Source organism: Anabrus simplex, chromosome 6 (genome assembly GCF_040414725.1).
Source record: "Anabrus simplex isolate iqAnaSimp1 chromosome 6, ASM4041472v1, whole genome shotgun sequence".
NCBI lineage: Eukaryota > Metazoa > Arthropoda > Insecta > Orthoptera > Tettigoniidae > Anabrus > Anabrus simplex.
In genome coordinates, this window is record NC_090270.1 from 266,538,928 (window position 1) to 266,560,609 (window position 21,682).

The 21,682-nt window shown below is 42.6% G+C and overlaps 1 protein-coding gene across 1 annotated transcript in view; it reads right to left on the minus strand.

Annotated features, from left to right (window-relative positions):
- Positions 1-21,682, minus strand: part of Rhp (rhophilin) — a 714,954-nt gene that overhangs the window by 597,640 nt on the left and 95,632 nt on the right. The window lies entirely within an intron of this gene.

Genomic DNA, 21,682 nt, shown 5'->3' on the forward strand with positions numbered 1-21,682 from the left:
CCACAATATAGTTTTCTGTAATAACCGGCATATTATTTTATTACATTACGCACACTTCGAGCCGCATATGTCGGAAAATGTTCTAAAATATAATGCCGTTCTCACAATTTTCTCTCACCGAGTGCCTCCGAAAAGAAGGAAGCTTCCCATCAGTCGGAAACCATGTAGTCCAAGAGAAGGAAGAAATATGCAGGGAAAGAGGAGAATACATCATGTTCGAATCTACCAAATATTAAAGTGGCATGTACGGAAGAAGAATACTCTAACTTTTTACTCAGCAATTGCTTCACCGAATGAGCCTGCAACAGCAAGTTGCAGCTTGCCTCATTCAAATATAGATACGATTCAGTTTGTGTTAGAAAGTGAAGAATTGTTTTCTAACTATACTGATATATTGAAGTCAGAAAGCAACTTTTTGGTGTCTAAAGTAAAGAAAGAAATTTCCTCAATTCCGGTACTTGACCGCCATATTTACTCAACGCATTCATAATGAGGTACATTGTATTTAGACTAAAAATTGATTCGAGAATGAAGAAAAGTAAAACTGTCTTTAGCAGCAAATCTGTGGCAGCACACGCATCTGTGATGTAACTTTTGTTTGATATGCTAAGGCAATGGTATTCAAAGTGTGGTACGCGGGGTCATCTCAAGGGGTTCGCAAATTTACCGTAGCCTCGAACTCTTTACAGTGATAAGTTCATTTTCAATAAAATCTTCTTTTGATGTAGTGTTTTTGTCTATCACTACACAGAGTCCGGTTTCCTAACTATTCATTCTAAAATAATTACAATAATTGCAATTCAAGTCCCTGGCGTAGTTTAGACAGGAATACTTTTGAGAATTTATTGTAAACAACCTCATATTTGTCAACATTTAAGGACACTTTTATTCTCCGTCCCGCGGAGTAGGGAAAATGTATATATAGGGAGTTTTTAAAAAGTAATTATGATTACAGTTATAGGGATATACATAGGGATATATATTTATATATATTGTCCATTGTTGGATGCGCTAGCGAGTGGTTGGCTGTTCCAAGAACTCTGTATTATTCAGAGGTAAAGTAGTTAATAGCTGTAGAAATTTAACAAATCTCAGTGATAAAGTAGTTAATAGCTGTAGAAATTTAGCAAATGTGTGTGTGTGTGTGCGTGTGTGTGTGTGTGTGTGTGTGTGTGTGTGTGTGTGTGTGTGTGTGTGTGTGTGTGTGTGTGTGATACATTTAGTTCCACAAATATGCTTGGCTGCACTACCCTTTCCCGGTCTGTACACTCCAACGACATCAAGTTGCCTATTATCTTTAGAGATGAGCCTTACACCTAGAATTTCATGTTTGTCATCTGTAACTTTTTCGTAGCTTACAAATCATTCTTTCACCAGAATGAATACTCCCCCTCCTACCATTCGTATCCTATCTCTACGATACACACTCCCTTTCTTATAAACGAATATTTGCCCCAATTTGTCCCCTTGAATTCCAACTTTATCTTCATATTTTGATCTTTCCACCACTCAAACTTATAAGTGCCAGTTTGTACATCCCAATGACTAGGTATGTAAAAATGCTTACTCATGCTGCACCGTTCTTTTTACATTTTGTTTTCGAAATCCACTCGTTCACTTCATTTTTTTCATTAGCAGTGTATATAGTACAATAGTAATTGTTGCGTTAATAATTATTATGCTCGACGATGCCGAAATATAAATATGATATGCCAGAAAACGGAATCTTAATTAGGCTCATTATAGTTCAAGTTGCATTATGATACAGGTTCTCCACCAATCAGAGTTCAGATTTTCATTAAGATACAACTGTGTGACCAATTAGGTAAGGATAGCATCGCACCTGCGCTCAACGCACTAGCTTCGCACTGGTTTCCAAAATCAAACATGTCGGACACACATCAATGCACATTCTACTTCCAATATTCCACAACCACACGGCACATCACGCAAATTCACTTCACCAACTGTACAATAAACAATTTGTATTTGAAACAAAGCTAGGTTATGATAACATTCTATCAAAGCTTCGAAAACATATGACATTGTCAAGGTCTCTGATCCACTCACGGAAAATCAATAACCCAGCGTATGCGCTCTGTTCAGTAAACTCAACTGTCAAGCGACATCTTGACAGAAATTTATAAATATTAAAAAAATAGAGTTATAATTATCGTCGAGCATAAACAGTCGTATGCAACTCGATTCGCTCGTTTTATAAACATACTCGTGCATTAAGGCTGATGACACACGGAGCGGTTTTTGCCGAGTCGGCGCATGTTTCTATTGTATCAGATGGGATGAAACAGACACAGCGGTGCTCGCCGACAGGCGGCAGATTTGCCGACTCGGCCTGTCGTTTAGCTGGCGGTGCAGCGAGCGTTTTGAAGACTTTGTGCGCGCTCTAGCGCCATTGATTTAATACATTCAGCTGAATCACGGCCGACTTGATGCGCCGCTCTAGCGATAGATCCAGTCGGCCGTGGCTGAATTTACGCGGCGATTGCATCATTGGTAGGTATTCCTGTATTAGATATCATGAAGTATCTTTGAAATTCAATAATATACACGTAAAAGGACATATAGAGTAAGTAGACTGTTGGAATAAGAACAATAATTTATTTTTGTATAATGTTAGCTAACTTCCTCACCTAACGTCGCGCTCGCCAATGTGTTTTGTCCACTGCCAGTTCAATACGCACCCGATGACTGTTTATAAGCAGTCATTTTAGGTGCAGATCGAGCAGGCAGTGGTTTCGTCACAGTCGGCAAAAACCGCTCTGTGTATCAATCACAGGCGGTGGCCGACTCGGCAAAAACCGCTCCGTGTGTCATCAGCCTTATTATTGCCATTATAGGCTTGTTGCATAATCTACTATACTCGCACATATATCGTTGCTAGGCAATGAAAACCTCGGTAATTCCACTCACAAGAAAACCATGTTTTTCCATCTGTCCTTTGAAAGCTTGCCGCCTTGCCTGAGAAGGGAACAGAAGACTATCATTAACCGATGAAGATGCCAGGAATAGCTCTTCAGCCATTGCTGACCTCTCAGTTGTGGGTTTCTTCTGTAAACTTTACTCTGAAGACGTTAAGAGGTTTCTTCTGCCCAGCGACGATATATATACAACAATACATTATTGTTATTGTTGGGGTCAGGGTGGTGTAGAGGCTTAGCTGCTTGCCTGTCATCCGGGCGACCGTGATTTGATTCCTGGTACTGCTGGGGTGGGATATTCAGTAAAAAATCCCCTGCTGTCGGGAAGGGCATTCCACCTTAAATCCCCAGCTACAACTCTTTCATGTTTCAATTTGTTCAGGGACCCTGAGAAAGCAGGATAAGCTACGGAAGATGATGGTGATGATGATGACAGTTAATTTTATTTGTAATCCAGCAACAATCATTTGTTATTCCTGAAATAATCGCAATATACTCGTACTTCGGGCATACGAAGGTAAAACTATTGGATTTTGTGGGAACGCCAAACAAAAAGTTTGAATAGCACTGCAGTAAGGTAACCAGAATTCTTTTGACCAACATCATACAGTATATTAACACGGAAGACACAAAATAAGGTGGTAAATCAATGGGAATATTGGGAAATGTTGTCAACTTTTTAACTTTGACTGCGTAACTAAAAACGTTATGTACATACAACTTGGCACTAATTTTTAATACATCTGGGAGAATTTCCCACGTCCAACAACCTCCTCTGCTTGGTCGGAATGCAGAGCTGTCGTACCACGGACCAGCCGTGGCCACTTGTAGGCCGAAACGTACTCAGCATTCGGATAGGGACCATCGAGCATTAACAAAGGTCGTTCGTGAAAATCGCCACATATCAAGTTGAACAGTCACCGTCCATTTCCGCAATACTATTAATTGCGCGTCGGGACTTAAGAGGAATGGCATTCCATGCTCGAGCCACTGCCCACAAACAAAACAGTTTTCCTGTGAACGTTAAGCGCCGCATAAGAGCCCTTCTCGATTCAGATTCGATGACGACTCAAATCTATGTATCTGATATTTTGGAGCTATCGCATAAACCCCTATGCTATGAGAACACTTCTCTGAATGCTCACTGATTATGACGGCTTATGACTGGTGTTTGAAAATTGAAACACTAAAATCTCGAAAATTAAATCCTATTCCAGAGAATTTCCAAATACGTATTGTGGTACGTTCGCTATTTTATGAAGCAAGACTGGAAGTAGAGTAACTCATTATGGCCCCACCCCGTGTGACGTCACCGCGCTGGAGCCTAGCTACCCGCTGCACAGCCAACATGATGGAAGAGGGCCGGTGCGCATTGGTCAAACCTTGCTGCAGTTACCGTCATTGGCCACTACGTCGCTGGAGGCCTCGAGGGGGTGCAGAAACGATGAGACCCGCGCACCGAGAGCCTTCCATAATTAGAGGTTCCTACGGCCTCCGAGTGGTCGATGTATCTCGAAGGTCCGCACAGGTGTATATAAGTCAGGCGCGATCTGCGACGTCAGTTTAGTTGAGTCCCCCTCAGCAGCTCTTGCAGTGTTTCCGCTGTTTGAGGTGGGGCCACCGGCAGGAGAGGTGTGGGCTCCTAGTGAGGTGCAACCGTTGTGGGGGTGATCACCAGTACACGGCCTGTGCAACACTTAAGGAGGCGCCGGTGTGCGCCAACTACGCGGGAGGCCACACGGCCTCTCATCGCAGTTGTCCTGTTTACCGGGCCATGGCGCGGGCAAAAGGAAGGAGGCCCAGCGTCATGACCCACCCCCATCCAAGAGGCCCCCACCCCGGCGGGCTTGGCCTCATTCTCCGGGATCGGAGACTGGGTACGAGAGGCCCCAAGGAGGTGGCGCTGTGCGGCGGGCCCTGGTGGTTCTTGACGTATGGCTCCGCAACCGGCAAGGCCCGCGCTAGTCACGGCAGTGCCCAGACGGACTGATCCCCTAAGAAGTGGAATGGAGAGACTACGGTTCATGGCTGGTGCATGATACCTCTCCTCAACTAACACAAACACCTGGACCTATTCAGAAACCACATCCTTGCATGTCCTATCAAAATTTGTCAGGTTTTACATGTAGGCTCTTTCTCCTTTCTGCCAATGGGGTTTTCCCTGATCCTTCAATACCACGCCTTAACACCACCTTACCAACATAAACCTTAACTGGCAACACGTCTAACGTGCAACAGGCAGGTACTCCTGTAGTACTTTTCCCACTCTTCCCTGCTATCTCTTTTCTTAGAAATTAATAGCATGTCGGAGGCAATGTAGATTGTGTCGATGCCTCGCGGGAGGAGCGGGCTTCGCCCCCGCCCCCCGAAAAAAACGACGTCAGTTTAGTTGAGCTCAGCCAGCGAGTGATGGAGAGCAAAGAGTGCTACAGTCACGGGTTCAGTTACCAGCAGTGAATTGAGAGTTCAGTTGGTGTTGTGAGTTAATAGTTCTAGTCTAGTTGCAATCTGAGCTGAGTGTACAAGTCTGCTGGAGTGTCTACCTGTAGAAATGAGGACTCGTTCTCTATGCCAACTGTCGTGTGTGAGTCTCTTGCATCAGCCGCTGTGTAGCTAACGTGTGTGCTGTAGCGGAATGGAAGAGAACACTGGATATCGGCATGGGGCTGTGAACGGGATGGACAGCGAATGTCATCCTGGACTGCGACACTGACGTGTGCAGGCTGTGAACTGTGGACTGCGACAGCGTCAACAAAGTAATTGTGTGACTGAATGAGACTGTAGTGCTATTGAACGAATATTGAGCGAATGAGTGTGAATGAACAGCGCGAATAAGGGAGAGAGCGCGAACTGTGTAATTGTGTGTCCTATACAATGACTCTAAGTTTTGATCTCGGTGTACCAGTGTGTGTTAATATGTATAATTAGAATAAAAAGGACCGGGCGAGTTGGCCATGCGGTTAGGGGCGCGCGGCTGTGAGCTTGCATCCGGGAGATAGTGGGTTCGAATCCCACTGTCGGCAGCCCTGAAGATGGTTTTCCCTGGTTTCTCACTTTCACACCAGGTAAATACTGGGGCTGTACCTTAATTAAGGCCACGGCCGATTCCTTCCAACTCCTAGGCCTTTCCTGTCCCATGGTCGCCATAAGACCTATCTGTGTCGGTGCGACGTAAAGCCACTAGCAAAAAAAAAAAAACATAAAAATGTAAGAGTGTATTCTGTTCGAAGGCAGGTCTGAACGTCCGCAGAGATATGCCTGAGCCGGAGTTTCCGTTCGGTAGAGTGGCCAGTTCCTTTCCGCTCCTCCATTCCCTTACCCCCACCAACAGCGCGTGGCAACCCATCCAAATCTTGACCGCGCCCAATGTTGCTTAACTTCGGAGATCTCACGTGATCCGGTGTTTCAACACGGCTACGGCCGTTGAGGAATTAGAATAAGTAGTCAGATAATAAATCTTGAGACTTAAGAGCTACCAGTATCTGTACTCGTTTACCTACCCCGCCAATGCGTTGCTACTGCAAACAGGTAAAACAGTGCAGAAGCATTCGTGCCAGCATGGGGGTGGATTCCTTGACAACGCTCAGACAATACCGAAGCAGACATATGGTTTGCAGCGGATAGTGTGGTTCCCTACAGAGAAGGAGCGCCTGCTTTGCATGAGGTTAGCAGTAACACGTGGTGAAGCAGCACCAAGTTTGAGAACCATGACAACACGTGGCCAACCTCGGCTACTCTGGCTGCTCTAGGGTACACTATGCTGCCTTCATCCACCATACTCGCCAGATCTCGCCTCTAGCGACAACGCAATGAAATTGGTCATGTGGGGCTGAAGATTTCACCTTGAACGATGAGCTTCAGGCAGTTGTCCAGAAGTGGCCCCGGGATGCTCCCAAAGAATGGTTTATTACGAAAATACGGAAACGGCTGGAATGACGACAAATGTACATTTAAACGCCCAAAAAGTGGCCAGCAAAGAAATATTTAATTTTATACATTCTCGAAGCGCGAGGATATTTGTAAACTATGGATAGCCGGTTGCTGAAGAGACTATACTTGGAATCCTACCACCTGCACAATATGTACATCCTATTTCAAAGAAGAGGGATTTGAAAGGGGGTCATCTTCTGTGACAGAAAATTTTTGTGGGAATGTTCATAGACAATGGTGAGGAATAGCTCTATCACGGTGTAAGAAAGGGAGATGCTAAGGTCTTCTCGGTAGTGGTGCACGGAAGCGAAACCTGGACAATAAGAAAAGCTGAACGTCGAATAATAGACGCATTCAAACTAAGGTGCTGTATAAAACTCCCTCAGAGTTTCGTGGACTGCAAACAGATCTAATATGTTCATATTACAGGAAATCAACACGGGCTGCTCGTTGGTAGGTCAAATGAAATTAAAATCCTCAACCTGTTTCCACTCATTCGAGCGGGTCAGGAATGAAATAAATGAAGCCCCCATCTAGTGGCGAGGATAGGAATTGTGCCACCTGCAGAAATCTATCGCACTCCTCTGAGGCAATGATTTATTAGTGGCAGATGAAATGAAATGATATTGTTGAGTGCCGCTGAAATGAAAGATGACAGAGAAAACCGGAGTACCCGGAGAAAAATCTGTCCCGCCTCCGCTTTGTCCAGCAAAAATCCCATATGGAGTGACTGAGATTTGAACCACGGAATCTAGCGGTGAGAGACCGGTGCGCTGTCGCCTGAGCTACGGAGGCTGGGAGGACAAATACAGAAACAAAAACAAGACATGATTCACTGGAAAATAACGTAATGCTGGGGAAGACTGGTGGTAAAAGGATAAGAAGGCGTCAACAGATAAGGTGGATTGATGGCATCAAGAAAGTCATGGATCTCAATTTGGAAAGTCTTCGGGAAATAGTGCAGAAGGAAATGGTGCACTTTGTTCTATGGGGTCACGGAAAGTCGGAATCAACTAAACAACAAGAACAAGAACAAAAACAATCTTTAGTATAGTTAGTATTTATTTTATTTCAACAAATTCTTACCGCGTAGAAAAACAATGTACTGTCAATCATTTTTGAACGCCCCTAGTATATACCTTATATGCAACTTCAGAATTTTGAGTCTTCTTTCAACCCTTCTAAGACATAACATTTACGTTTGACTTTCACAGCCGCCTCTAACAGGTGGCACTCTCCTCTGACATCTGGGATACAATTATGAACAGTCAGTAAAAGCATCCCGTGCCGTTTGTGGGTCACGGCCCCTTGACCTGAACATACCAGCATGAGATTACAATACTGCGCAAGAGTCCGTATTACACAGGAAGATTTCGGAGCATACACTACCTGTCAAAAGTTTTATAATATATTCGAATGAAATATTAAACAGAATCTAAAGGTCAACCCACGCATATGCGTCCTCTCACCACCATCCTTGCCAAAAGCTTATCACCCTTATAACCCGAGCAAGGGAGCTTTGTGAGGAAAATAAGTCGAACGGCGAGTTCCTAGTCAGAATATTCTTGAGCAATGGCTACTCAAGTCCGCCTCTGTGGTGTAGTGGTTAGCGTGATTAGCTGCCACCCCCGAAGGCCCGGGTTCGATTGCCGGCTCTGCCATGAAATTTGAAAAGTGGTACGAGGGCTGGAACGGGGTCCACTCAACCTCGGGAGGTCAACTGAGTAGAGGTGGGTTCGATTCCCACCTCAGCCATCCTGGAAGTGGTTTTCCGTGGTTTCCCACTTCTCCTCCAGGCGAATGCCGGGATGGTACCTAACTTAAGGCCACGGCCGCTTCCTGCCCTCTTCCTTGCCTATCCCTTCCAATCTTCCCATCCCTCCACAAGGCCCCTGTTCAGCATAGCAGGTGCGGCCGCCTGGGCGAGGTACTGGTCATACTCCCCAGTTGTATCCCCCGACCAAGAGTCTGAAGCTCCAGGACACTGCCCTTGAGGCGGTAGAGGTGGGATCCCTCGCTAAGTCCGAGGGAAAAACCGAACCTGGAGGGTAAACAGATGATGATGATGATGATGAATGGCTACTCAAGGAAACAGATTGACGCAGTGCTACATTCTAAGCCAAAAGCCAGATTCCCACGTCCTTTGAGTCTGTTCTTGTTGCAGTACGTACAGTCCGTCACGGATAGGATTGGCAATATTATCAGAAGATACAATATCTATACCATCATAGGCAATTGTTTGCGATCTGTTTAAATATCATATTAGTTTAAATTGTGGTGATATATTATGATTCCTTGCTCATGTAGATTGGTTTATGTTGGCCGAACATGCAGGAAGATAGCAACGAGGGTTAAGGAACATATTTGACAGTCAGAGAAGTCTGCTATGGCAAAACATGCCATACATGAAAATCCACAGCCTGTTTCCAGTCATTCGACCGGGTCAGGAATGGAATGAATGAAGCCCCATCTAGTAGCGAGGATAGGAATTGTGGCGGCTGCCGAAGCCTGTCGCACTCCTGAAATTGCTAAACACCCGAATAATTTTAACAAAGGGGACGCCAATATACTGAGTAGATCATGGATATCCTCCATAGTTAACTCGTCAACATCTTTACCTGGAAGCCCTGGAATGAACTACATTTCTATCATGGTTTTAACTTTTCTAACAGGGTCTCTCTATTTTGAGTCTAGTTTCTATGGAGAGACAGTTGCTACTAAAATCTTTGTTATTGTTATGAATACGATCCTGGTCGCAGATTCGAAACGCGTCAGCATATTATAAGTATTATACGACCTAACGTCCCCCAAATTGTATATTATAATGTCATTTAGTGGTAGTGTAAGTCTACGTCTTATATTAACATTCGTAGAAAAATTGAAGAACGGATCCTGCCTTACGGATAAGGTGACCATGAAGGTTTGTGCTGTGTGATTTCCGACAAATGTTTCAAACTTTGGCCTGGGAAGACCTGGGAGAAAGGAGACGAGCTACTCGACTAAGTGAGGTGTTCCGAGCTGTCAGTGGAGAAATGGCATGGAATTACAATAGTAGACGAATAAGCTTGAATGGAGCTTTTAAAAGTAGAAAAGATCAAGAGGACACATTGGGGCATATTATTATTATTATTATTATTATTATTATTACTATTATTATTATTATTATTATTATTATTATTATGCTAGTTGTTTTACGTCGCACCGACACAGATAGGTCTTACGGCGACGATGGGACAGGAAAGGGCTAGGAGTGGGAAGGAAGCGGCCGTGGCCTTAATTAAGGTACAGCCCCAGCATTTGCCTGGTGTGAAAATGGGAAACCACGGAAAACCATTTTCAGGGCTGCCAACAGTGGGGTTCGAACCTACTATCTCCCGAAATTATTATTATTATTATTATTATTATTATTATTATTATTATTATTATTATTATTATTATTATTAACAAATACATCGCAACTGGGAAATATACCGGTGGCAATAGTCACTTACAGTAGAGTGATAGTAAAAACGTAATTACCCAACAACAACAACAACAACAACAACAATACAACAAGCACTTCCATGGAAAGAAAATACAAGAAATACTACTAGTTTAACGCTCTAAATCCAGCATCATAATATACAAATTTCTAAGAAGGGAAGTTACGGATTGAAATAATTCATCAAAAGAAAATGTTCAATAAATTTCCAAATTCTTTGAAATTACTTGAGACAAGACTAGGTAAACAAATTATGTCACCTGAGTGACTGCCCTAAATCCAGATCAATAATGAATGATTGACAGATTAATTGATGAATAGTGATTGATTGACTGTTATATTTATTTATTTATTTATTTATTTATTTATTTATTTATTTATTTATTTATTTATTTATTTATTTAGGTCCAGGATAACAACGCAATAGTAGCTTACAAGCTATTATATAAGTAATTATTTAGTATGTGCACAGAATCTTTTAAAATTCCTTTAATGATACAATAGTACTGTTGATCTGTCATTTTCGGACGGTGCAATTTAGCCCTTGTCCACTTGAATTAAGTCCCCCGAGCACCAAAGGGAAGGCCTCGTACGTCACATTCTGTCCACATTCATAGATATAGCTGCTGCGCCGAAATATCTCCTCCCTAATAATAGTGTTATGTGCCAGCTCCTTTCGGTACTTCTTGCAAGGAACTAGTGAGTCGGCCTCATAGCTGTCATTTCCGTGTACTGTTCTCGTCGGCTGGCTTACTTGTGAGTTTCTTGGAGATGCAACGACAATATTCCGACTCTGGCCACATCGCGAATATTCTGGTGCACATCGCCAGAGCTATACAAAGGGAGGTTAACCGCGAACACTCAGTTGGTGCTGGACTTGGAGTCAGTGTTGGACTCCATGATGGAGTCAGGGTTCGGTGGCTGGACTGAGGGCGACAGAGGTGATGGCTGTCGCTAGTGTACCATCGAGGTCTGAACAAGGGGCTGTAGTTGTTGTGTCTCGAGCGTCCAGCGAGTAGCCGGGCTGAAGACGACGTACGAGACAGAAGACTGTGTACTCTGTACTGCCTTAGATTACTCTCTCTGCGCGCGCGCGCGCGCGCGCGTGTGTGTGTGTGTGTGTGTGTGTGTGTGTGTGTGTGTGTGTGTGTGTGTGTGTGTGATTCTGTGGACTGAGGACCATCGTGAGTCAGCGACTGAAGCAGTTATTGTGAGTGTGAGGGTAATTAGACCTGTGTTAATATTCGCTGTTGTGAGTATCGTCCTGGTCTTCAACACTGATGAGCTGTTGCTGTAATTCAGTGCATGTGACTATGTGAATCACTAGACTGTCTCTGGAACAGAACCAAGGAATAGTCATCTTATGCTGTGTAGCCGGTAGCAATGTATTCAAACCCAGTGGCCTGCACACAGCTGCTCTACGGGGTGACTCGACTTCGAGAAGTGAAAGTCAGGATTATAGACGCTCCCAGGTAATACCAACGGGCCGGACCGCCTGCTGTGCTGAAAGGAGAGAGACTTGAAAATAGACACCAATTAATGAGTGTGCTCTTCATGGCCGAATAGAATTGTGTGTCTGCACATTTATTGGGTCATACTGAAATAAATTAGAGTAATAAAATTGGTGTCAGGGCTGGAATAGACCCCAAGTGTGATATACCATTGCAATCAGCGTGAATCAACGAACCAGATACTGGGGGAGCATACCAGAACATCGCTGTATAACGAACACACACATAAATCTTTACATTTTCATCTTGTCTTAATTGCTGAATGCCAGTTGAGACCAGAAGCTACACGAAAATTGAGGTTTCATTCGTAACATTATAATTAGTTTAGTGTAAATTCGGCCTGGATGAAGTGGCGGCGAACTATTGGTGTTCTCTGCGATGGTCGGATACCAATTAGCCTGAAGTCCAATGTTTACAGAACTGTTGTTCGCCCAGTCGCTCCCTATGGCTCTGAATGCTGGCCGGCAACAGTAAAGCACGAACAAGCACTTCATGTCATGGAGATGCGCATGCTTCGCTCGTCACTTGGACTGACCCGATGATTTCCGACAAACGAGTAGCGTTACAAAAATGTTGCAAAGTTTGGGCTGGAAAGAATTCGGAGAAAGAAGACGAGCTGCTAGACCAGGTGGTATGTTCCGAGCTGTCAGCGAAGAGATGGCGTGGAATAACATTAGTAGACGAATAAGTTTGAGTGGCGTCTTTAAAAGTAGGAAAGATCACAATATGAAGATAAAGTTGGAATTCAAGAGGACAAATTGGGGCAAATATTCATTTATAGGAAGGAGAGTTAGGGATTGGAATAACTTACCAAGTGAGATGTTCAATAACTTTCCAATTCCTTTGAAATCATTTAAGAAAAGGCTAGGAAAACAACAGATAGGGAATCTGCCACCTGGGCGACTGCCCTAAATGCAGATCAGTATTGAATGATTGATTGATTGATAGATCATGCCACCAACCTAGAAATCCGGAAAACCATGGGAGTTGCCCCGATTGTAGATATGACGCGTGAGAACCGACTTCGGCGGTATGGCCACGTAATGAGTAGAGAAGGTCCATCTATTGTACAGACGGCACTTTGCATCACGCCATCTGGAAATAGGCCATGTCGTCGGCCCAAGAAACGCTCGCTTGATCGCCTTCAAGAAGATATGCGCTATATTCATCTTGTTCCAAATGATGCGCTTAATAGAACCAAGTAGAGCAAAACAGCTGACGTTGCTCCACTGCGGGAAAATAACAATTTAAGGATAATATTGCTGACAAACTACTATTCTTACAAAATAAAATAGTAGCAGCAAAGAGACAAAATATATATTGCCTGAATGGAGAGTGGAAAGCAAAGTTCTCGCAGTGACCTACATCATATTTCGGGTGAATGTGAACGGCTTATAAATTATGTATCTGATCTCGCAACATTGCTGAGGAGAAAGTGTAGCGAGTGCTCCACATCACATGTGGCTCTTCCTTATAGGCGACTCCTCTCGGCCATAAATTTAGCATTCTTCTTGATCACTAATAGCTCCGCTCCGGTCTTCTACGGGTAAATTAATTGGAGGCTCTGCAGTAGACTTTCTCATCTCAAAGGCCAACCATTTGTTCAACGAATTATAGTTTAAAGTCCAAACTTTTTATCTGCCAGAGTCGCTCGGAGCGAAGACCTCGATGTTAGGTACCTTGAAACAACAATACTGTCAGCGTGAGTGGGACATTTAGGATCAGGCGTCCAACTTCTTTAGTCCAAAGCAGGAGCGTTCAGCGATGATGATGATGATGATGACTATAATACCGAGCAAGATGGCCGTGCGGGTACGGTCGCGTAGCTGTGAGGTTGCATTCTTGAGATGGGTTCGAATGCCGTCGTCGATAGCCTTGAAGATGGTTTTCAGTGGTTTTCCCATTTTCACACCAGGCAAATATTGGGGATTTACATTAATTAAAGCCACAGCTGTGCTAATTTCCAATCCTAGCCCTTTCGTCGCCGAAAACCGCAGATGTGTTAGTGCGACGTTAAAGCAATAATAATAATAATAATAATAATAATAATAATAATAATAATAATAATAATAATAATAATAATAATAATAATAATAATAATGTATGTTGGGTAATCAGCCCGAAGGCTGGTTTGATCCTCTGCAGCTCCGCCAACAGCTGCCATAAAAAGCCTAGGCGTCACTGAAGAGGCGTACTAGGGAAATGAGGAGTGAGGTAGTTTCCCGTTGCTTTCCTCACCGGGCCAGCCGTTACTATTACATATCAGTCTGCCAAGCCCACTGAAATGCATGCACCAACCGACCCTATGAGCGACATTTTCACACCATTCATAACAGGGACTAGCTGCATAAGCAATGGTATTACTAGCATCACCCATACCTCAGTCACTTTCATATTGTCAAAGCCAACGACGAGACTGAGACAGGTCAATGAAAGTAACAAATTTGATATAGCCAATACCAGAAGACATAGTGCACTGTAAACACTACATCTCAACAACAAAGGAATAATAATAATAATAATAATAATAATAATAATAATAATAATAATAATAATAATAATAATAATAATGTTACTGCCGGGCTGAGTGGCTCAGACGGTTGAGGCGCTGGCCTTCTGACCCCAACTTGGCAGGTTCGATCCTGGCTCAGTCCGGTGGTATTTGAAGGTGCTCAAATACGTCAGCCTCGTGTCGGTAGATTTACTGGCACGTAAAAGAACTCCTGCGGGACAAAATTCCAGCACCTTGGCGTCTCCGAAAACCGCAAAAGAGTAGTTAGTGGGACGTAAAACAAATAACATTATTATTATTATAATAATGTTACTGTTGTTGTCGAACCCTTGTCCCGTTTCTCTGCGAGGTCGGGTGTGAAGTGAGATGAATCTTCGTAGCGAGTTTTTACGACCGGCTGCCCTTCCTGGCATCAACCTCATTAGAGGAGTTAATGGGATGAAATGAATGACGTGATATATGATAGCAGGAAGATAGAGGGTGAAAGGCGGTGTCGGCACATAGCCTACTCCTGTCGAATAGCGCCCTGCTCCAAGGGTTACCGTCCCCATCTGACGGATGATTCACCATCAACATCGTTATTTACACTCACTCCATATAAACAATGCGGAGAGACTTTGGAATTGAATCGAAACTTTTGGCACGCAATCCAGTGATTAGAAATTGTAACTAGCACCTCTGATGGTGAAATATTTTTCCAACAATGGGATTCGAACCGGCTAACCACGGTGTCACACCATATACTGTAGACTTGACACCGTAACGATAATGGCCACCAAGCGGGCAATAATAATAATAATAATAATAATAATAATAATAATAATAATAATAATAATAATAATAATAATAATAATAATAATTTATCCTACCGAGCTCGATAGCTGCAGTCGCTTAATTGCGGCCAGTGTCCAGTATTCGGGAGATAGTGGGTTCGAATCCCACTGTCGGCAGCCCTGAAGATGGTTTTCCGTGGTTTCCCATTTTCACACCAGGCAAATGCTGGGGCTGTACCTTAATTAAGGCCACGGCCGCTTCCTATCCACTCCTAGCCCTTCCCTATCCCATCGTCGCCATAAGACCTATCTGTGTCGGTGCGACGTAAAACAACTAGCAAAAAAAAAAAATTATCGTGTGAGGAATTTTCATTTGACGCCATTTAAACAGCCTGTGTATCAATTTCAAAGTTCCATTTTCTCTAACAGATGGCCGAAAAACTGGAACTCTTTTAGGCGACCTATTGCTGAGTTTTAATTAATTTTGTCGGCTAAACACGGAAAGTGTCACCAGAGACCTTTTACATGGTATGGAGTGTCAAATGAACCGTTTTTCCTCCTGATCGTGACAGCGGTTTCTATTACTCAGAAACACAATCACACCAAATGAGTCAGGATGTTATCCAGAAAAATGGAGCTCAACTGACACGCAAATTTCTCATGTTCCGACTCCTTGGCGTCCGTTTAGACCGTTAGAACGGAAGTCAAACAAACAACACAACAAAGAACTGCTGAATTAATTATAAAGTACAAACTCGTGTTGATGGGGTGATAGTGCCTCGGGGATCACTGAAAGTACCTAGATTTTAATATAAGAAATGATCCTCATTGGGGTAATCACATCAAGGAGGATATATAATAATAATAATCGTATGGCCTCAGCTACCGTGTGCAGACATTTCAATTTGACGCCATCTGGCTGTCTGCTCGTCAATTTCGACGTTCCGTTTTTCTCTAGGCCCCCACTAGGTGGCAGACCGAGTAAACCGTAACTCTCTTGGGCGTCTATGGCTGAGATTTAATTAATTTTGTCGGGTAAACACCAAATGTGTCACCAGAGATCTTTTACATGCCGACATCGTACGACATGGAGTGTCGAATGGACTTTTTTTCCGCCCTTCAAAAATCCGACTACCTCTGCCGGGTTTGAACCCGCTATCTTGGGATCCGGAGGCCGACACTCTACCGCTGATGTAAAGAAAGGATACAGATATCTACACATGGTTATAAGGGCATTTAAAGGCTGTAGTAAGAATGTAAAGGAGAGAACGTTTAAGTCTCTGGTAAGACCCCAATTAGAGGGCCAGGGCTACTTGATAAGAGAACTGGAAAAGATCCAAAGGAAAGCAGCAAGATTTGTTCTGGGTGACTTCCGACAAAACATTAGTGTTACGGGAATATTGCAATCTTAGGGCTGGGAAGACTTGGGAGTAAGGAGACGAGATGCTCGGCATTAGTAGACGAATAAGTTTGAGTGGAGCTTCTAAACGTGGGAAAGATCATAATAAGAAGATAAAGTTGGAATTCAAGAGGACAAATTGGGGCAGATATTCATTTATGGGACGAGGAATAATTTATCAAGGAAAATGTTCAAAAAATTTCCAAGTTCTCCGAAAACATTTAAGAAAAGTGTCACGAAGGGCGTGAAAATGAAAGACTCCCTAGGCCTCGCAAACCTAATACCGTCGGCGTCGGAAAAGAACAAGAGTTGACAAAGAGAGGTCGGATAGGGAAAATGTAATTTAGGAGCCTGACACAAGTCAGTGGAAGCAATGTTAGACTCAGCTAGAGTCCCCGTAGTCTCCAACCCACGCTCCTAGGTTGAGAGCGCCTGCAGCGTTCCCTTTTGATCCTCCTTTATCATAAGCAGGGGATATAATCTACCGCCTCAACCTAGAGAGAGTGAAATTATATGATAATGTTAAATTGATGCAAGAACTATCATGTCTGGAGATATTTCAATTACAAAACACATACAGTATAGAGACAAAGAAAATCAGCTATGTCAATCCATTTGGCTAATTTTATATCTCGCAGATGACCTGAAAACATCCAAACGGAACGCATTAGAATCTAAAAGATTTTAGTGGAACACAAATATTTCCTTGAATACCTGTTTCATTCACACACGATTTGTAAAAATCCTACGTTTCTTCAATTCTGTCCTCCATTATGTAATGATAAGAAATTACAATGAATAGTACAGTAACGACCTCGCTCCAGTTTTATGGTAAACAAGTTCCTTCCTTCCAGTACTTTCAGTCAGTTAAATCCGGCCATATTCAGCAACTGACACGAATACTTGATGTTATAAGCCTATTAAATAATAATAATAATAATAATAATAATAATAATAATAATAATAATAATAATAATAATATGGCCTCAGACGCATTTTGATGTTACGCCATTTAAGCTGTCTGCGTATCAATTTCGAAGTTCTGTATTACTCTACCAAATGGCAGAGAAACGGATCGCTGTTGGGCGATCTATAAGCAAATTTTACAATAATTTAATCGGCAAAACACGAAATGTGTCGTCTGAGATATTTTACACGCAGACCCCCTCTCTAACATGTATCACTTAAACTGAATATTCATCACTATTTTTTTATAGGAAAAGACGTAGTTAAGTACATAGAGTATTAATTTTCTTGAAAATGTTTCCATGACAGGTACAAAATCTGGCTTAACATTATATTAACAGCGTAATATTATGCTAAAATTTATTATTATTATTATTATTATTATTATTATTATTATTATTATTATTATTATTATTATTATTATTATTATTATTCCTGACATTGGTCCTGTTTCACTTAAAATCGGCTCTCCTATTTTGAAATCGCTAATTCCTCGTGTACCATGTTATCGGATATGGTTGGGCTTCCTCTAGGTCTTTATATGCAAAGGATATGCAAGTGTGACGATATCTTCTTCTCGATTGAATTAGTTTACCCATTACTGTTGTATTCACATGATCTTCTGGGCTTCTCATGACATGGCCGCACCGTATGAGATAACTCTCGGAAAGTTTGACAGCAATGAACCGACTTCGAAACTTCCACGAATGTGGTCATATGAACAATCACCACTGATCTGCATATAGTGCTATCACGCAGGTACCAGATTCCCTTTCAGGTGTTTACCTAGTCTTTCCTTAAACTATTTCAAAATAGTTTGAAAATCGTAGAACATCTTCTTGGTAAATTGTTTCATACCTAACTTCTCTACATATGTCAGGGATTGAGACGCCCTCTATGTCCTCTATCGGTGTATCATTCTATGACAGAGACTAGCAGAGAGTTGTCTATCTGTAAAACCAGAGAGTTTGTACTTACTAACAATAATAAAGGAATTTGTTTATAACTTGTAAACGGTCGTTACTCGCGAGGAACAAAATAAAGATTCAATCCATACATCCAAGACGACATCATTCGACTTGGTGGACGACTTCAATACGCAGACCTGACACATACAGAAAGGCATCCAATCCTTTTGGATGGATCCCACACTTTCACCAGACTTCTCATAAGGCAGACACACATCAGGCTTCATCACTTAGGTGTACGGATAGTGCTGTCAGAGCTACGATCAGAATATTGGATTCTTCGCGCCAGGCAAGCCATAAAGAAAGTTCTGCGCACTTGTCTGCCCTGTAAAATGGCGCACAACAAATTTGGTGAAGCTATTGAAGCACCCTTGCCACCAGACCGTGTAAAGCCCTTACGACCATTCGAAGTGACTGGCATTGACTTTGCAGGCCCCTTATATATCAAGGTGGGGAACGAGTCGAAGAAATGTTATTTTGCTCTCTTCACGTGTGCATCAACGAGGGCCTTACACCTAGAATTATGTTCAGACATGACCACTGAAACATTCATCCTCGCATTACAAAGATTTGCAGGAAGATGAGGGTTGCCGCATGTAATCTACACGGACAACGCTAAGACTTTCCACGCTACAAACACTGAATTGTCTTCACTCTGGCAATACCTCACCGCATCTTCCGTCCACCAGTACCTAGCACATCATTCTATCAAATGGAGGTTCATTCCTCCACGGGCGGCTTGGTGGGGAGGATGGTGGGAGAGGATGGTTGGCACTACAAAACGATGCCTGAGGAAGGTGTTAGGCAAGGCGTTGATAACCGAGGAAAGGCTTAACACTATTCTAGTAAATATTGAAGCCGCCATCAACTCACGACCCATCTCTCAGAATGAAGATGAAACAGAAGCTCTGACTCCCGCCCATTTCTTGACCGGACAAAGATTAACGGCCATACCAAGTGGACCAGAACCAGCATTAAGGACGAACCTGACAAAGGAGTTAGCAGTACGACAAAAGATCTCAGACGACTTCTGGAAGCGCTGGACTAAGGAATACCTCATGGAGCTGAGGAGCTTTCACGAAGTTCGACGTCCTCGAGGTAACAGACAACATCTGAGAGTTGGAGACGTAGCACTCCTTCAAGAAGACAACCAACCACGACATATGTGGAAGAAGGCCCGCATAGTGGAAATCCGAGCTGGAAGAGACGGAGTGATCAGAACTGTGATTCTTAAGGATTCAAAGGGGACTGTGATAACTCGTCCAGTGCAGCTGGTCATCCCCCTGGAGATAGACCAGGGTGGGGAGGATGTCAGAGATTGAGACGCCCTCTATGTCCTCTATCGGTGTATCATTCTATGACAGAGACTAGCAGGGAGTTGTCTATCTGTAAAACCAGAGAGTTTGTACTTACTAACAATAATAAAGGGATTTGTTTATAACTTGTAAACGGTCGTTACTCGCGAGGAACAAAATATAACAACATATATATACACGAGAATTTGACCCAATTTGTCTTCTAGAACTCCAACTTCATCTTCATACCATAATCTTTTCTCAAGCTTATTCTTCTACCACTCTCATTCCATGCCATTTTTCTACTAACAGCTCGGAACATACCGCTTAGTCAAGCAGCTCGTCTCCTTACTTTCAAATCGTCGTAGCCCAAAGTTTGCATACATTTTCGCAATACTATTCTTTTGTCGCAAGTCACCTAGAAAAAAAAATCTTGCTACTTTCCTTTGGATCTCTTCCAGTTCTCGAATCAAGTAGTCCTGGAGAGGGTCCCATATATTCTCTCCAATAGAGTGACTCCACCTTCACATCTACGCAGCATATAACTTATCCAGATGTTGCTTCCGTACAAGCCAACACTCCGCAGCGCACAATGTGGCTAGTATCAAGGTACATTCACCGGCAAAAAAAAAAAAAAAAAAAAAAAAAAAAAACCAACGTATTTCAGACAAAATTTAATGTTAGTCCATTTGAAACCTCATATAAGTTAAATCTCATGACATTACTACAATATGGCGATGTACTGTAAGTTAATTTGCCCATTTGGGAAGTTTCAGCGCAATAATTGATAACATTATTGATCGTACAAGTATGAAGGATGAGTTCTCCACCCAATCAATACTTTATTTTACATAGTGTCAATATTATTTACATAAAAACAGTACCGATTTCGACCCGTAAATGGGTCATCTTCAGCTGCTTAGAGAACCTACTTAATAGCGACTGTACAGAATAAATACTACTAAAATTAAAATTAAACAAGGATGCCATTAAATAAACATGATAGCACTATTCTAAAACTAATGTTAAGATATATACATATGGTCTAGTTTTGGGGGTTAAGGGGGTTATTTTCAAATATTACATTTACTGAGGCTTGAATCGGATACAGTTCTTTTGACAAGAATAATCACAAACAGCTGTCTTAAGGTTCATTACTGTGAATTCTCGTGCCTGTTATTTTTGTGGACATTACAGCTTGTCTACAACAGTTATTCTCGGTTCTAAGTTAGATCATAATGGCTCTTTCATCTGAAAACGCAACAAGGGCCGTAGTAGCATGAGTGGAGGATGGGTGTAGTATACGCTATGTAGCAGACGTTATAGGCACGTCTTGTTCTAACGTGTTGACAGGTACAGAGGGCATTATCTACACCACGAGGCCCGGTTCTGCTCGTAGGAGAAGCACTATTATGCGCGATGATCGCTTTCTCGTAATGCAAGTTCTTCGTGATCAGCACACACCAGCTGTGGAGGCCAGAAATTGTTTGCAGCAAGTGCGGGACACGAACATCAGTATCTCTTGAAACTAGGAATAAAATGTAAAAGAATAATCCTTAATAATAATAATTTTATTTGCTTTACGTCCCACTAACGACTTTTACGGTTTTCGGAGCCTCCGAGATGCCGGAATTTAGTCCCTCAGGAGTTCTTTTACGTGCCAGTAAATCTACCGACACGAGGCTGACGTATTTGAGCACCTTCAAATACCACCGGACTGAGCCAGGATCGAACCTGTCAAGTTAGGGTAAGAAGGCCACCGCCTCAACCGCCTGAGCCACTCAGCCCGGCAGAAGAATCTTTGAGAAGTCTCTAGATCTCAACCCATTAGTGCTAAGAATTATTTATTTATTTATTTATTTATTTATTTATTTATTTATTTATTTATTTATTTATTTATTTATTTAT